Below are 15,101 nucleotides of genomic sequence, written 5' to 3'. Positions count from 1 at the left end.
CAGGTTGTAACATACGAGAGAAGAAAATATAGATAGATGATAGATAGATAGATAGATAGATAGATAGATAGATAGATAGATAATAAAAAGATAGATAGAGAGATTGATTTAAATAAATGGATACAGTTAACCCATAAAATATGGTGTCAAATATACTTGAAAGTAATTGGTGGACTGTTCAGACTACTTGAGCTGTGTTTCTTCCCCAACCATTCCCTGCTATGCTCTCCTACTAAGACATGCATCTCTTATTTCTGCTGACAATTCCCAAACAATTCTGCTTTAACAATTTCCAGGTGTCTCTGATAGATAATAGGTCATCCCTGTTTATTACCATCTCTGTGTGAAACTGTCTGCTCCCCAAGGCCTGTCATGATGCTTTCTTCTCTCTCTGACTAAGCTGCAATCCGGACAACAGTAAATGGAGTGAGTGAGCTCTAAAATACACAGACATTGATCTCAGAAGTTTGATTGGCTCAGCCTTATAGATCTTTAAGATGTGTCTTCATGGAAATGTCCTCAGCCTGCAGATGATGGCTATTTTAACCAAGGCAAAAGCATCTTTCAAATATGGAAACATTTATACATTGACAAGTGCATTGACTCAACCATTCATGTAGCAATTATTAGGGGTCAATCTTTTGAAGAATTTAACTAGCATTTGAAAGGATTTTTTAAAATGGTACTGATCTAACCCGTGGTCTAGTGAATACCCCACACCCATCACAGGAAAGCAACACTAATTAAACTGAGTGGGTTATTTTCTTAAAGATGTGAAAGTAGGAGGGGAGGAGAGCACATGGGAAGGAAGTTTCCTGTGGGAGTGGAAAGGGGTCAAACCGGAGAATGGAGTGGCAATGAGCAAAATATATTATACACATGCATGCAATTTTCAAATAAATAAAAACCTTAAGGAAACATTTTTTTAAATGGCATGAAATGAGCTTCCTTTCCAAAGAGTTACATCATTCTAGCTGTGGTAGTACATTGGAGGTCTGTTACTCTAGTTTCTGCAATAGGAGGATCCCTTGATCACAGGAAGTTGAGGTACACCTGGGCAGCGTTGCCAGACTCTACTTCAAAAATGAGGAAAAAATAAGTCAGGCAGTTGGGAAGCCAAAGAATAGAAACACAAGAATTAAGGTAATAATGCAAATCCAAAGATGATATTGACTTCATTTGGATACTTAGTCTGTACCAAAGTCTGGACAGATGCTTGGCATGACCTGTGTTTTAAGTTTTTATAGTGACAGCACCTGCCGCATTTGTGTTGTTACTTAGCTACTGAGATGAGAACGTAAGCACCAAGGAAGCAAGTCAACTTGTCAAGGTCACACATCCAGGAAGTAGAAAGGGTGCTCAAACCTGGGTTCTCTGGCATGACAGCTTGTTTTTTTTTTTTTTTTTAATACTAGGCTTCCTTATACGTATGCGTCATTTCATGCCCTGTGTTAAAGCCCATCATGTTTGCTTAAGAACAAAATCCCGCCGACTGAACAAAGTCAAGGACAGCATATTATTTTCAGCTTTCATGGAAACTCCAGTGAATGAACCGTAGCTAAGAGAATGCTCTCATGGAAACAGTCATAGTAGCTGGATGAGTACACGAAAGCACTCTGAGGCTGCCCTGTGGTTCTGTGGGGAGAGAGCCCCACCTTTGTGATTTCAGGCCTGAAGTCAGAAAAGGTCAGCGCTGATACTCGCTCCATATGAGTAGCAACCCCTGTGCGGGGAAATTCATGAGACTTGATCAAATGTTTGCTTACACCCAATGTTTGTGTCATCTGTTCTGAATGGGCGTCTTGTAATTCTATCCTTTCAGTGAGTTTGTACTCAGACGAAAAAGAAAGAAAGAATGGTGCAGGATGAGACAGTTTTTCTTTTCTTCTTTTCTGAAGTATCATTAATATATACTGCATATTTTTCCCTTTTATTTACACATGATTTATTTGTACATGATTACACATAGTTATGAAGATTTTGCTACTGCTGTCCCAGGCAATAGGTACCACGCCAACTGAAAAATAGCCCAGTCTTCTTGTATACTCTTGAAGGGAAGAATGAGCATTGACAACCACACAACAAACAGTACCATTGAACTCATTTTATCCTGATGCAAGCAGATTTCTGATTGAAATTTACCTCCATAAATAGTACCCTTACTATGATGTAGGTCCATGCTCAGGATCCGTGTGGTATTAGCATCATCTCCAAAATCTTATGCTACGGGGTCTTTAAGAAGTCATCAGGCCATAGGCAGAGGTTTGGCTTCGTGGATAGATTAAACCAGTCCTGGATCCATTACTAAGAGATGGACTAATTATCAAAATTGCAAAAGCCAGTTTGGGCATTTTTCACAGACACTATACAATCTTCTGTGCCATCTCGCAACTCTTCAGTCTCCACCAGCAAGAAGCTCTCCCCAGATGCCTGCATCCTGTGTTTGGACTTCCAAAGCCCCAGAGCCATGAGCCAAATACATCTCAGTTCTTTACAGATTGCTCAGCCCCACTGTCCTTCTATGCTGCCTAACCTCAAAGCTGGAAAGCTGTCTAGAATTTCTTGCTTTCTTTGCTCCCTCTTTAAACCCATCTTTAAAGCCTACTGATTCCTTCATATAATATTTCAATCACCATCGTGTCTGTCACCATCCCTCATTCAGTTTCCTCAACTTCGACAAAGACACCTACCACTCACACCATCAAAATAACCATTGCCTTGAATGCACGATTCCAATATAGCTATGATAGCCAAAACAGCTCATCTAAGAGAGGTTACTGGTTCAAGTAACTAAGGACAGTGAGAACAGCTCTGGGCTCAGGTATAATTGGACATTAGCCTCAAGCCTGCCATTGGCTTTCCTCTTCTGTTCCCAGGCTCTGATTATTTAAGTATATAGGTCTCTTTCTTGCTTGTTGCAAACATTTCTCCAAATGGTTTGTGTGGTAGATACGGGGGGGGGGTGCATTAGCCACACCGTGCCTCCAGAAAGTGCGATCTGCCCATGTGTGTTAACTCGGTCAACAGCCACTACCTGTGAGCTCCTTTAGACTATGCCTCAGTTGAAAATAACCCCTCATTCCTGGAGGCCATACATTACCAGAATGCTATACATGAGGTGACCAAGTAAGACACACCATTGAGCTTGGGACCATCCTGGATTATCATGAATCCCACTAACTCCCAGATTGGCTGAGCCTAGTCAGACCCCTGTCACAATTCAACTTCTCCATCGGCCTCATCATACAGGGAGGTTGATCCCAATTTTAACATCTGTACCCCAAATTCTATCACAGTGTGGACCTCCAGAGAACCTCACATGAAATAGTTGATTATATGATATGAGCGACTGGGACTTCATGGCACCCCAGATCTTGATTCCTGAAAACTGAAAACTCAGTTGTCTCTTTTAGCTCTGACTAGAATATTTCAAAAACGGATTCAAAATAGCCGTATTTGGTGTGCATTGAATTTGGGGGTTAATATCTAGGATGTAAGACCAGGGGACATTCCCAACAGAGCCATGTGGACTGAGTTTTAAACAGTCACCCAAAGGAGGAAATGTTTGTCTATAGCCCTCCCATCAGCAGAAGGCTCTTAGAAAATTCAGGTCTGATATTTTTTTTCTTTAAACATCACCAACTTTCCCAAATGCCTACAGCAGGATGTTTGGGGAGTTTTTGTTTTGTTTTGTTATCACACAAATTCTGTAAATCATTCACTTTGGATGATACATTACTTAAGAGTGTTTTCTGTCTCAAGTAATGAACATGTCTTGTCCATTTTGTTTTTGTTTGTTTGCTTTTGCTTTTTGCTTTTACTTTTGCAAAATGCCAAGGTTGCCTCTGGCCCAGTGACTCAAGAGCGCGGAGAAAGTCAACATCCTGGTGATATTCACAACTTTCCACTCCTGGTGGATGCCAGAGCTCACACTATCCCAGCCCAATTTAAACCAAGACATAATTCTTAAAAATACCCTATACTCAAAACCCACCTGACATTTGTGACGATTTACCATGATGAAATGAATCATAGGAAACCCCCGAATTTCAAGGGAATTGGCTGAAGAGGCAAGGTTGCCGTGCGGTCTCTATGGGAAAAGGGGGTTGGAATCTGAGCTAGAAAAGAGGCAAATTGGGGGCACGAGGGCACTAGAGACAGAAACATGGGCGTGGACTACCGGTTGCAGGAAGCAAAGAGACGTTTGAGGCGAGGCTATGAGAAGGAGGAGAGCAGAATATCAGAGACTGTGGGCGGAGCATGAGAGCTCAAAGCTAGATGACTGGACTTCCTTGAAGATATCTGAAGTGTAAAGGGGTAAGAACAAAGGAGTCAGTTTCCGTGGAACAGCGAATAGAGGCTAGACTCACAGACAGTAAGATACGGAGCAGTCAAAGTGATTCCGTCTGTCTTGACAGCTTTTAACAAGTACCTTCCGTAGAGTAGATGCTGGACAAATGGATGATAACCTGGCTTCCAAGTCAACACAGTCTCCCTGACCCTTCTGTCAAATGAACTCCAGATGCCTAAGCCCATCATGCTCAAAAGTCAAACTACAACTGCTTGGCCATGAGCACTTCCTTGCTCTTTTAGGGTCTCTGGCATTCAGTTACCTCAGCCAGGAATCCAGTAGCAAACATGAGTGTCTACATCCTATCATTATAAGACCCTGCTTTCTTTATGATGCAGAGATGTATAATTTCTTACTAGGATAGCCATAGTTGGCTTTGAAATCACTTCCTCATATCAAAATTGTATTCTTCTTAAAGCTTTTGAATTATTTTTTTTCAAAAGTTTCAAGAGAGGGAGGTGTGGGGCACAACTTTAATCCCAGAAGGCAAAGTCAGGAGGATCTCTGAGTTTGAGACCATGGAGTGATACCTAAATAATGAATTCCAGGATTGTCTGGGCTACATAGAGAGAACTCTGACTCAAAAATGTCTAAAATTTATTAATTTTGTTAGTCCCATTCTATAAATCCAAGGAAAAACAAATGAATAAAAGTAATTCTTCTTTATACTAAAACATAAATAAAACAGAATTTGCCCTTCATATCTTTGATGTGGTCATATATATAGCTAGTCATTCATAGGATTATTTTTACTGGTGACTATTCCTTCAAAACAAAATAGGTCCACATCTCCTTCATACTAGTTTAAAGATGCCTAAAGTTGCAGACCCTCACAACTGGCCAAAATACAGAAATTAAATGTGTGTGTGTGTGTGTGTGTGTGTGTGTGTGTGTCTTGCCCCATACTGTAGGGCTCAGGGACTATCGTGGAAGAGGAAGAGGGGCAGAAAAGATTGTAAGAGCCAGACGTCAGGGAGAACCAATGCACAGCAGTGTCTTCTGCACATGACAGGACTGGCGTCAAAAACTCAGCAGCTGTTGTTGCCTGCACAAAGTCTGCACATAATCAGGACAGCCAGCATTCTAGCTGGGGGGAAGAGGGGCTCATGAATCCCTAGCTGAGGATCTCTTGATAGTTGGTGGTTGGTTCTGGGGGAGTGAGAATCAGTTTTCATTAAGGGTGTGAACCCCAGTAGGTTGACGTACTCCAGTGGATAGCTGTACATCTGGAAGTATGTGGGTAGTACGAATTGGACTCAGTGTATTACAAAAATAAATAAATAAACAAACCCTTTTTTCCCCCAAAGGACACAAAATTGGAAAAGAATGGAGCAATGAGGGGTGGATCTGGAAAGAGTTAGGTAGAGGATTGTAAATGAATATGATTGTGGTATATATGTATGAAATTCTCAAAGGATTAGCAAAAATTTATTTTAATAAAAGATTTAATTGGTTAGACACTGAAGCTAATGTCTAACCCAGTGATACAGTTACTAACTTAAGAGTTATGTTTTAATTGTCTTGTTACTTTTGCTCCTGTGGTAGCTATCAGTTATTACTTATCATACATATTTTGTTGCCTGTAAGTGAGATTCTTAATGTTGATAGGGAAGACTCTGGTTGTACTATCAATAGTAGTATTCTACCTAAAGCAAGAATCAATGTCAAATACAAGAAATATGCTTTCTTTCTTTTTCTTCCTTCCTTCCTTTTTTCCTTTCTTTCTTTCTTCCTTCCTTCCTTCCTTCCTTCCTTCCTTCCTTCCTTCCTTCCTTCCCTCCCTCCTTCCAATAGGATCTCACTACACAGGCCAGCCTGGCCTTGAACTCATAGATTATCCCCTTGCCACAGCCACTGAAGCACTGGAATTGTAGGCATGAACCACCACTCAGAAAATACTAGTTTCCTGACGAAATGCATGGATGGTTACAATAGCAACCAAAGTAGTGCGTTGTAAAGTAAGAGCTGACGTTTGTTGCGATCGTATTACGAACCAGTGCAGGAATGCAAACTATGTGCTTAATGTACCATCTCTCACCACTCTGAGAGTGAAGACTGTGCTGTTCCTATCCTTGACAGATGAGGAGATACACTTTGGTAAATCTGCTCCTTTTCCTAGGAAGGGTTCTGGTAATTTGTCTATTTGATTTCCTACTCTTAATGAACTTGATATTAAGTGAACACTTTATGAAAACCTGGACAAATCCTCAAAATATTAGAAAGTGTGCATTTTGACTCCTTGAACAATATCCAGGTTTCAACAGGAAGTTTAAATGGCGCAAAGAGGGAAGTTGCATGGCATCTCAGAATTTCTCAGTCCTGCAGCCTTCTAGTCTCTGGAACGGCCTATACGGAGGAATCCTTAGTAATAAACTCTTCATAGCTAAGAGGATCACAAATTATTTCTTTCTGGAGATAGTGTTTTAAATTACTGGACAGTAGGCAAGAAACTAGTGTTAATGTTAAAGGCACCATGAACTCAATTTTGAAAAATGAGTTCTCGCCGTGCTGAGTTTATATATTTTTTTTAATTTTGTTCTCATGTTGAAGCAGATGTATACAATCTTGAAGGGCACATAAATAGAAGGCCCACTTTTATTCTGACATAAATCACGTGGAGACTAGCTTGTTTTCTTGAGAGTGGAGATGGAAGTCTGGGAGGCCTTGGCATCCTTTTGCATAAATAGGCAATTGTCCCTGAATTGTTTCATTTTAAAGGGGGTGGGGCTATGTGAAGCTGTATGAAGCTAGACTGAGATGTTTTTCTAATATGAAAAGTGAGGCCTTGAGAATTTTTAAAAGAGGGACTGTGTTCTATATCTGTGTGATGTGTTATAAAAATGCCCGCAGAGAGAAGCACTGAGACAGCAAGTCCAATGCCTGCCCTTTTAAAGCCCTGCTCACAAGGCTGCCGCTGGATGTCTAGGAACTTGTGTCTGAAGAGCACTCCCACCATCCCTAGAACCAGTAAGTGTTTCGCTGTGCCTCAACTGTGCAGACAGTGTGGTTTCATCCTCCACATCTGCGTTCCTCCTGGGAGTCTGGAATTCAGAAGCTAGGCAGAGAGGAATTGCATCAGCCAACCCTAGATTAAAACCAAAGTCCTGGGCACTGTCTCTCTAATGTACTGCCCTGGCTGACTACTGCTAGCAAGAACTGACTGACTCATTGAGAATGGACTGAAGCCTGTTGTGGGCAATGCCTCCAGGAAAGGGCATTTGGAGTCTTTACCTGATTTCCCAAAGACACCAGGAGCCTTTTGCCTTGACTGCTGTGTTTTCTATCTTTCTGTGCAATTACTCAGGGCCATGAGTACAACTACCCACTGAGTCTTTTGTGCCACAAACAAGTCACCAAGCTTAGCCAGACACAGTTTCCACATCTGCAATCCAAGCACTTAGAACACAGAAAGAGGCAATTGTAGGACATTCCAGGACAGTTGGGTCTTCGTAATGAGTTCCAGGCTAGCCAGGGGTGTACAGGGAGAGTCTGTGTCAAAGATAAATGGCAAGCTCAGAAAGGCTGGGGAGGTTGCTCAGTCGGGAAAGTGCCTGTCGTCAGAGCACAAGGACCTTGGTTTCCATCCCCAGTGCCCATATAAAAGACTAGGCACTGTGCTGCATGCCCTGTATACTAGCACTGTGGAGTCAGAGACAAGAGGGTCCCTGGAGCTTGTTGCCACAATATTCACTATCACTAAAATTTTCCAGTTATTGCATATCTATTATGTCTTTAATTGGTGTCTTTATTAGGCAGGCTTCTCTAAAGAAACAGAACTAGTAGGACGAGTATTTTTTATGAAAGCATATTTAGGAGATGGCACCTTCAAGCAGTAATTCTCAACTTCCTAAAGTTGCAACTGTAGTGGCATTTCATTTGTATTTTAATAAGTAACGTTTGCCTGAAGATCAGAGAGTAAAACAGCCCCACTGGTCAGCCTTACAGACCAGGCAGAGGGAACACACACCTTTCATTCCAGGAGCCACACTAGTTGCCAAGGAAACCAGGCAGTGCACGCCTTTAATGCCAGTGGTACACACCTTTAATCACAACCCTATAAAGAATTATAAAACAGGAGTAGATAGTTCACAGTCTCATTCTGAGATTCCTGGAGGCAGGATCACCATTTTCAGACTGAAGTCGAAGTAAGAGCCCATGGCTGGCTGTTTTAGTTTTCTGCTCTTCAGGTTGAACCCCAATATTTGTCTCTGAGTTTTTATTAATCATGCTTCATGTGACCCTTTAATACATTTCCTCATGCTGTAGTAACCCCCATCCATAAAATTATTTTGTGGCTACTTCATGACTATAAATTTGTCACTGTTATGAATCATAATGTAAATATCTGGTAAGCAGGCTATCTGATATATGACCTTGCAAAGGCCTAGAGACCCACAGGCTGAGAACAGCTGGATTACAAGATAAAGGATGGAGAGTTTAGCAGTGACCATATGCATGTTGGATAGGAGATGACCCCGTAGCTGTTCAGCCCATGATGCTGGATCCCCCAACAGTCCCAATCTCAGGCTGAGGGTTTACAGAACGTTCAGAGAGTTGCCATTCTTCAGCCCACACTGTAAGACCAAACAAGTTGGGACTTGGTGTCAGTAACGAATAATAGCACCAGTAGCAACAGGGTATCCACACTCAAGCAAGCAGTACAGCTTTTTTTAAAAAATGTCTTTCTATCTATCCCCAACCACCTGGAGGATCTTGGGGAGACTCCAGGCATGCAGGAAGACGTGATATAGACAGCAGTGAACATGGGGTTCTCTCTCTGTGTGGCTACTCATACAAAGTGGTGCCCTTGTTGGCTAATAGTGGTTTCCTGGGCTCAGGTTTCCTCTGGCTAGGTTTCTTAGTTGTATAAAATCAAAGGCCTCTGGCACCACTAGTAACAGCAATGATGAAATGGCTGAAATTCTTGTTTCCCAGTCAGGTGGTGGTACAGACCCAGAATCAGTATGGCAAACGAGGTTGCAAGAAGCATAGTGCCCTAGTAGCCACTCTGTGCACTTGCATGGTCAGAAAACTAGACGGGGTGGCCGGCAACAGGAACCACACAGACTGGGTGTCAGAACTGTGGTGTCCCTCTCTGTCTGAATGTGAGGCCTTCCAGTGCTGTGTCACGGTGCAGATCCAGGCCATATATCTAGTATTTGCACGGGAGCAGAATATGGCTAGTGCTGGTTCATTTCCTGTGGGGGCTTGCTTTGGCTGTGAGCACCCTGGGTGAGGGGATAGCCAGAGCCCCAACATTGTTCAAGGTCCCACCAAATGACCACTTGTTCCATCACAAGAGCAGAACCTCTGCATCCCCTCCTCGCCTCAGCAACAGGTGCCTGGGCATGAGAAGGGGAAGGGAAAGTAGAAGCCATGTGGGTATCTCCGTTTAGTTCTGGCACTGAGAGGAAACACACAGGCGGCTAATCATTTTCCTGGTCTCCTGATTCCATTGTGTGATGTCCTCTGCTCTCTCCCTTGCCACCACATCACTGCTCTGTACTCAACATGTTTCTGTCAGAGTCACTCAGCTGAGCCAAGGATTCATTGGACTGTCTGTGGAGTCTCTTATGTGGGTTTCTGACATGGGATAGCCCTAAGTTAGACAGGAGCTCATGTTTGAAAAGTAACAGGAATTCCTTTCCCATAGACAGGCCACCTTGCAGACGCCAGGGTATTCATCTAAGAGGGCTGCCACCTTGTGAGAGCTGAGAGTTTCCAGAATTCAGGCTTGCCTAAATCCGTGCTGATAAAGTTTGTAAGAACTCTCATCTTTCCTCCTACAAAGGCGAGAGTCCCTCCCCCAGTGTGTCTCAGCAGAGAGGATGATGCTGGGATAGTCCATTTGTCTTACTAAGTCTCCCATTGTCCTGTACTCCTAAACTGTACCAGGCTCCAATCTCTGGGCTACTGTTTCGGTGTTGGCCACAACCACTCATTGCCAAATGCCGCTGTACACCTGGCTCATCATTATAAAGGCAGAGTGCCTCTTTTTCATCATCCTGGGAAGTTCAGATTCATTACCTAAATTGTTCCCCTTTAGCTAGGGAGCGTTAAAATAAACGGTGGAGAAGAGAAAAAAAAAACTGGTGTAAGGGGGATAAGACTGGAATCTCTGATTACATATGAAGGGTGAAACTGATCGATGGAATTACCTTATCTGGAAATATCCCCATTTTCCATCCAAATGGATCCGTGGAAGCCAGCCACGGTGCACCCTCTGTCATGAGTTTGCGTGGCTCAGAGGAACACACTCTCACAGTGAGGAACTGTGCATATATGGGGGGGTGAAATATGATGGAAATGAGCCAAGACAGTGAATTACACACATGTTTGACTTTGAAGCTGCTCCTGGCAAGCTGTAAATTATGAGAGCCATTTATAAGAGAGCTTGTAATTGCTAGAGGAATTTCTGCGTTAATCATCAGGAGACAGATCCAATTTAAAAATTAAAAAAAAAGCTCCAGCTTATGAAAGGTCTCCCTCCCTTTCCCAAATCAATTATTGGTTATTCTCTGTTGATGATTGAGGGATAATAGTAACTTAGTTAGCTATTTTTCCATGTAAGAAAATCACATTGAGTCAAGTGTGATGTAGCTCACACCTTTAATCCCCATTGCTCAGGAGACAGAGGCAAGAAAATCTCTGTGACTTACTTTGAGGTAAGCCTGGTCTACATAGTGAGTTCCCACCCATCCAAACCTACATCATGGGACCCTATCTCCAAAATAAATAAAAGTAGAAAAAGGAAGATATAAGTACACATAGCTTCGATACAAGTACACCCATGCAGACTATTCAGAAAATCTGCGTTTCCAGCTGGAGAAGATCACTGGCTGGTCTTCCAGAGGACCCAGGTTTGATTCCTAGCACCCATATGGCAGCTTACAATTGTGTAACTCCAGCTCCATGTAACTCCACTGTCTATAACTGAATTCCAATACCCTCACACATACATGCAAAACACCAGTGCACATAAGTAAGAAGGAAGAAGAAAAGAAGGAAGGAAAAAAGGAAGGAAGGAAGGAAGGAAGGAAGGAAGGAAGGAAGGAAGGAAGGAAGGAAGGAAGGAAGGAGCGGAGCTTGCTCCTTCAGTTCAAATGCAGTGACAATATGTTTAGCTGTTATTTAAAAAGATTAGTATCTACTTTAAAACACACAATCTTTTGCTTTATGATTATTATATTAGGCTAAAAGGTTCCACGATGAAAATCAGAAAAGATGACTTGTGTTTGTAAGACACGCCGCCCTGCTTGCTTCAAACCACATGAAGAATAAACCCTAACACCAGCTGGAAAGCAAACTGTGAGTCTTTAAAAAACAAATCCTCCGCTAGACATGTTATTTTCTATTCTTTCTAGTTACACATACAAAACTAGGTTTCTGAGAAGACAACCGAAAGAAAGGTGCCTCGTGTTGCTGAAAGATACAGGGTTGGGGCTAATTAAAATCCACTGGAAGCCTTCTCGTCTAGTCTCCTCATGCTTTGCTCCCTGTAGGCTTGCTCTCCCACCACTCGGGGTCATTCTTTGCTTTTAGTTCTTTTTTAAAAAAATATTTCTGTTTATTTTATTTTAATTACGTGTATGTGTGTGTGAACGTGTACACATGAGTGCAGCTATCCTCAAAGGTCAGAGGTAGCAGATATCCTGAAACTAGAGTTACAGGCTAATGTGAACACCGGACCTGAGAGCTGGGAAACCAACTCAAGTTCTAACTCCTAACGAGCAGCAAGTGCTCTTAACCACTGAACCATCTCTGCCACCTCAATTCTTTGGTTCTTTACTTCACTACCTCAGTGCTAACAGTTCTGAGTAGAACATCCAGGTTGCTGAACCTAGCTTATAAATCTAGACTCTTCATTTCAGATAATGGCAACAGAAGATGATTTAAAAAGAAAAAAGAAACAAAATTTTCAATGAGGTTTATCAAAATAGAATCACACTGTCACCATAAATTATGATAATCAACTGCGCGACAGCTGTACTGGCTGGTTTTGTGTGTCCACTTGACACAAGCTAGAGTCATCAGAGGGGAAGGAGCCTCCATTGAGGAAATGTCTCCATGAGATCCAGCTGTAAGGCCTTTTTCTCGATTAGTGATCAATGGGAAGGGCCCAGGCCAAGGTGGGTGTTGCCCTCCCTGGACTGGTGGGCCTGGTTCTATAAGAAAGCAGGCTGAGCAAACATGGGGAGCAAGCCAGTAAGTAGCACCCCTCCACGGCCTCTGCATCAGCTCCTGCCTTCAGGATCCTTCTCTCTTTGAGCTCCTGTTCTGACTTCCTTCAGTGATGAACAGCAATGTGGAATTGTAAGCCAAATAAACCCTTTCCTCCCTAAGTTGCTTTTTGGTGTTTCATCACAGCAATAAAAACCCTAAGACAATGACATACTTAATAAGTTTAAGTATAGTTTTAAGGATACTAGGCTAAGTTTTCTTTGCCCGTTACAGATATGTAAAATAAAAATGGAAAGCCATTAAACACATGTATTTACCCAGTTTTCTTTTTCTATAGCCATACTTATTTTTAAATTTTTGTACATGTTGTCATTGTGCCGGCATGTGTGTCTGTGCATCACATTCGTGCCAGGCATCTGCGAAGGAAAGAAGAGCAATATGAGATCCCTTAGAATTGGGTGGTTGTGAGACTCCCTGAGCATGGTGGGAATCAAATCTAGGTCTTCTGCAAGAGCTGTAAGCACTCTTAACCACTGAGTCATCTCTCCAACCCTATTTAAGCAGCTTTCAAATGATCTTTGCTATCAAAAAAATTTCTGAACTAGTAAGAAATCATATATAAACTTAATATAATAGATAAGACAATTACCACTGATTAGATCAGAGAGATTACACATTCTTAGTGTCTACAAAAATTACGACCCTATCCCCCCCTAAAGATAGACATTACCTAATTAATGTGCTCTCATATTTTATTCAAGACGTCTGGTATAACTAGAATGTTCTGAGACATTTGAGCAAAGCAGAAGTGTGACCTATCATCAAGAAAAACATTACAAAAACAACCATTAAACCACTAAAATTTTATTGCGTCTTATATCTGACCACTAGCATTATACAAAAATGTTAAATAATATTATTGTCCCCATTGTAATCAACGCTTTACAATATCCAATTGTTGCTCTTCTTGGACTAGACTTAGTGTGTCATTTTCCTAAACAAAAACAATTTCTAGAATTTATTTCCATCTTCTAGTTAAAGCATTTTAAGTGTTTAAACCCTTAGCCTATCCACAGTTGTCAGATATTATTTTCAATGTTTTATTAATTCTTCAAAAATAATTCCAGGACAGGACCCACCGTGCCTCCCATCGTGATGATAATGGACTAACTTCTGAACTATAAACCACCCCCAATGAAATATTTTCCTATATAGAGCTGTCATGCCCTGGTGTCTCATCACAGCAATAAAAGCTTAACTAAGACATCCATTATGCACTTAACGCGCTTGAGGAAAAACCCATGTTTTAAGTGTTCTCTACTAACGTCTAAGGGTACCTATGTGCCACAGACTTTGGCCTACCTAGTCATCACTTCTTATCAAACGATAAATGCAATTGAAGGGTGTTTCCAGTCTCAGAGGAGGCCATTGTCCTAGGCGTCTAGTCATCCCTTTCTCTAGGAAGCTTCTTCTATTCAACTTGTTTGGGTCCCATAAGATCACAGTTCGGATGTTGGTTGGGAACTATTCAACTGTAAAAGATAACAGCAACAACGATAAAACGTTTGCTACAGATAGTTACATTTTTCTCACAAAATAAGGTGTGGAATTACACTCAGGAAAGCTGCTCTAGAGAATAACAAGGACCCAGGCTCAGCACCCTAATCTGCTCAAAGAAAGTAGGAGCTTACTCTCACCTGGCAAAATGATTACAAGTTAACACCTGTTCCTGAGGAATCTGAAAAATCCTCAAGCAAAAACCAAGGGGACAAACCACGGGACAAAAGGCTGAGTCAAACAATTTCACTCCTTTTTATATAGAAGTAAATAAAATAAAAAGTTTGTTTCATGTGTACTAGAGTTTTGTACTAGAGTACACATTCATGTATGTATGTGTACAACATGTGTGCTGGAGAGGTCAGAACAGGATTTCAAATGCCCTGGAACTGAAATCACATATGGTTGTGAGCTGGCATATGAATGCTATGAACCCAAACCCAGGTCTTCTGCAGGACAACACATTGCTTTTATCTGCTCAGCCATCCCTCCAGCCTTAATGTAAGTTTACTTTAAGGAACTCACAAATAAAACATCACACTGAGAGATTACGGAAGCCACTCAAACACCTACCCTGTCTTAAACTCTATGCATAGCTGTGAAGTTCTGTAGTGTTAGGCTTTTCTGGAACCATGAGACTTTACTTAGTGGTTTATATCTTGTTTTTATCAATTACATTTTTTCTGAACTTAACCACCACAGATAAAAAATGAAAAAGAGAAAAACTATAATAGAGTCTTCAAAATTGAAAAAAAATAAAAAGCTCTGTATCTTTTTCACAATTTGTGTCCCTTTGCCTGCCCCCCCCATTCCCCTCCCCTGTTTTTTGATTCTGCTAACAACAATCACATAAAAGTGCTACTCTTGGCCAGGCAGTGGTGGCGCACGCCTTTAATCCCAGCACTCGGGAGGCAGAGGCAGGTGGATCTCTGTGAGTTCTAGGCCAGCTTGGTCTACAGAGCTAGTTCCAGGACAGGAACCAAAAGCTAAGGAGAAACCCTGTCTCAAAAAA

The 15,101-nt window shown here is 41.7% G+C and overlaps 1 long non-coding RNA gene across 5 annotated transcripts in view; it reads left to right on the top strand.

Moving 5' to 3' along the window:
* LOC126511917 (uncharacterized) overlaps positions 1–15,101 on the top strand; it is a 92,171-nt gene that overhangs the window by 59,710 nt on the left and 17,360 nt on the right. For 2 of the 5 annotated variants that reach the window (XR_007594888.1, XR_007594831.1), the window contains 2 exons: positions 7,202–7,318; positions 11,544–11,659. The exons of 1 other annotated variant lie outside the window; for it this stretch is intronic. This is a non-coding gene — a long non-coding RNA (uncharacterized lncRNA). The remainder of the gene's footprint in view (positions 1–7,201; positions 7,319–11,543; positions 11,660–15,101) is intronic. 2 more of the 5 variants (XR_007594892.1, XR_007594867.1) reach the window with 2 other exon arrangements.

Source organism: Alexandromys fortis, unplaced genomic scaffold, assembly GCF_014885135.2.
Source record: "Alexandromys fortis isolate MF-2015 unplaced genomic scaffold, M_Fortis_MF-2015_v1.1 scaffold_19, whole genome shotgun sequence".
Taxonomy (NCBI): Eukaryota; Metazoa; Chordata; class Mammalia; order Rodentia; family Cricetidae; genus Alexandromys; species Alexandromys fortis.
This window is presented reverse-complemented; position numbering and strand designations above follow the sequence as displayed.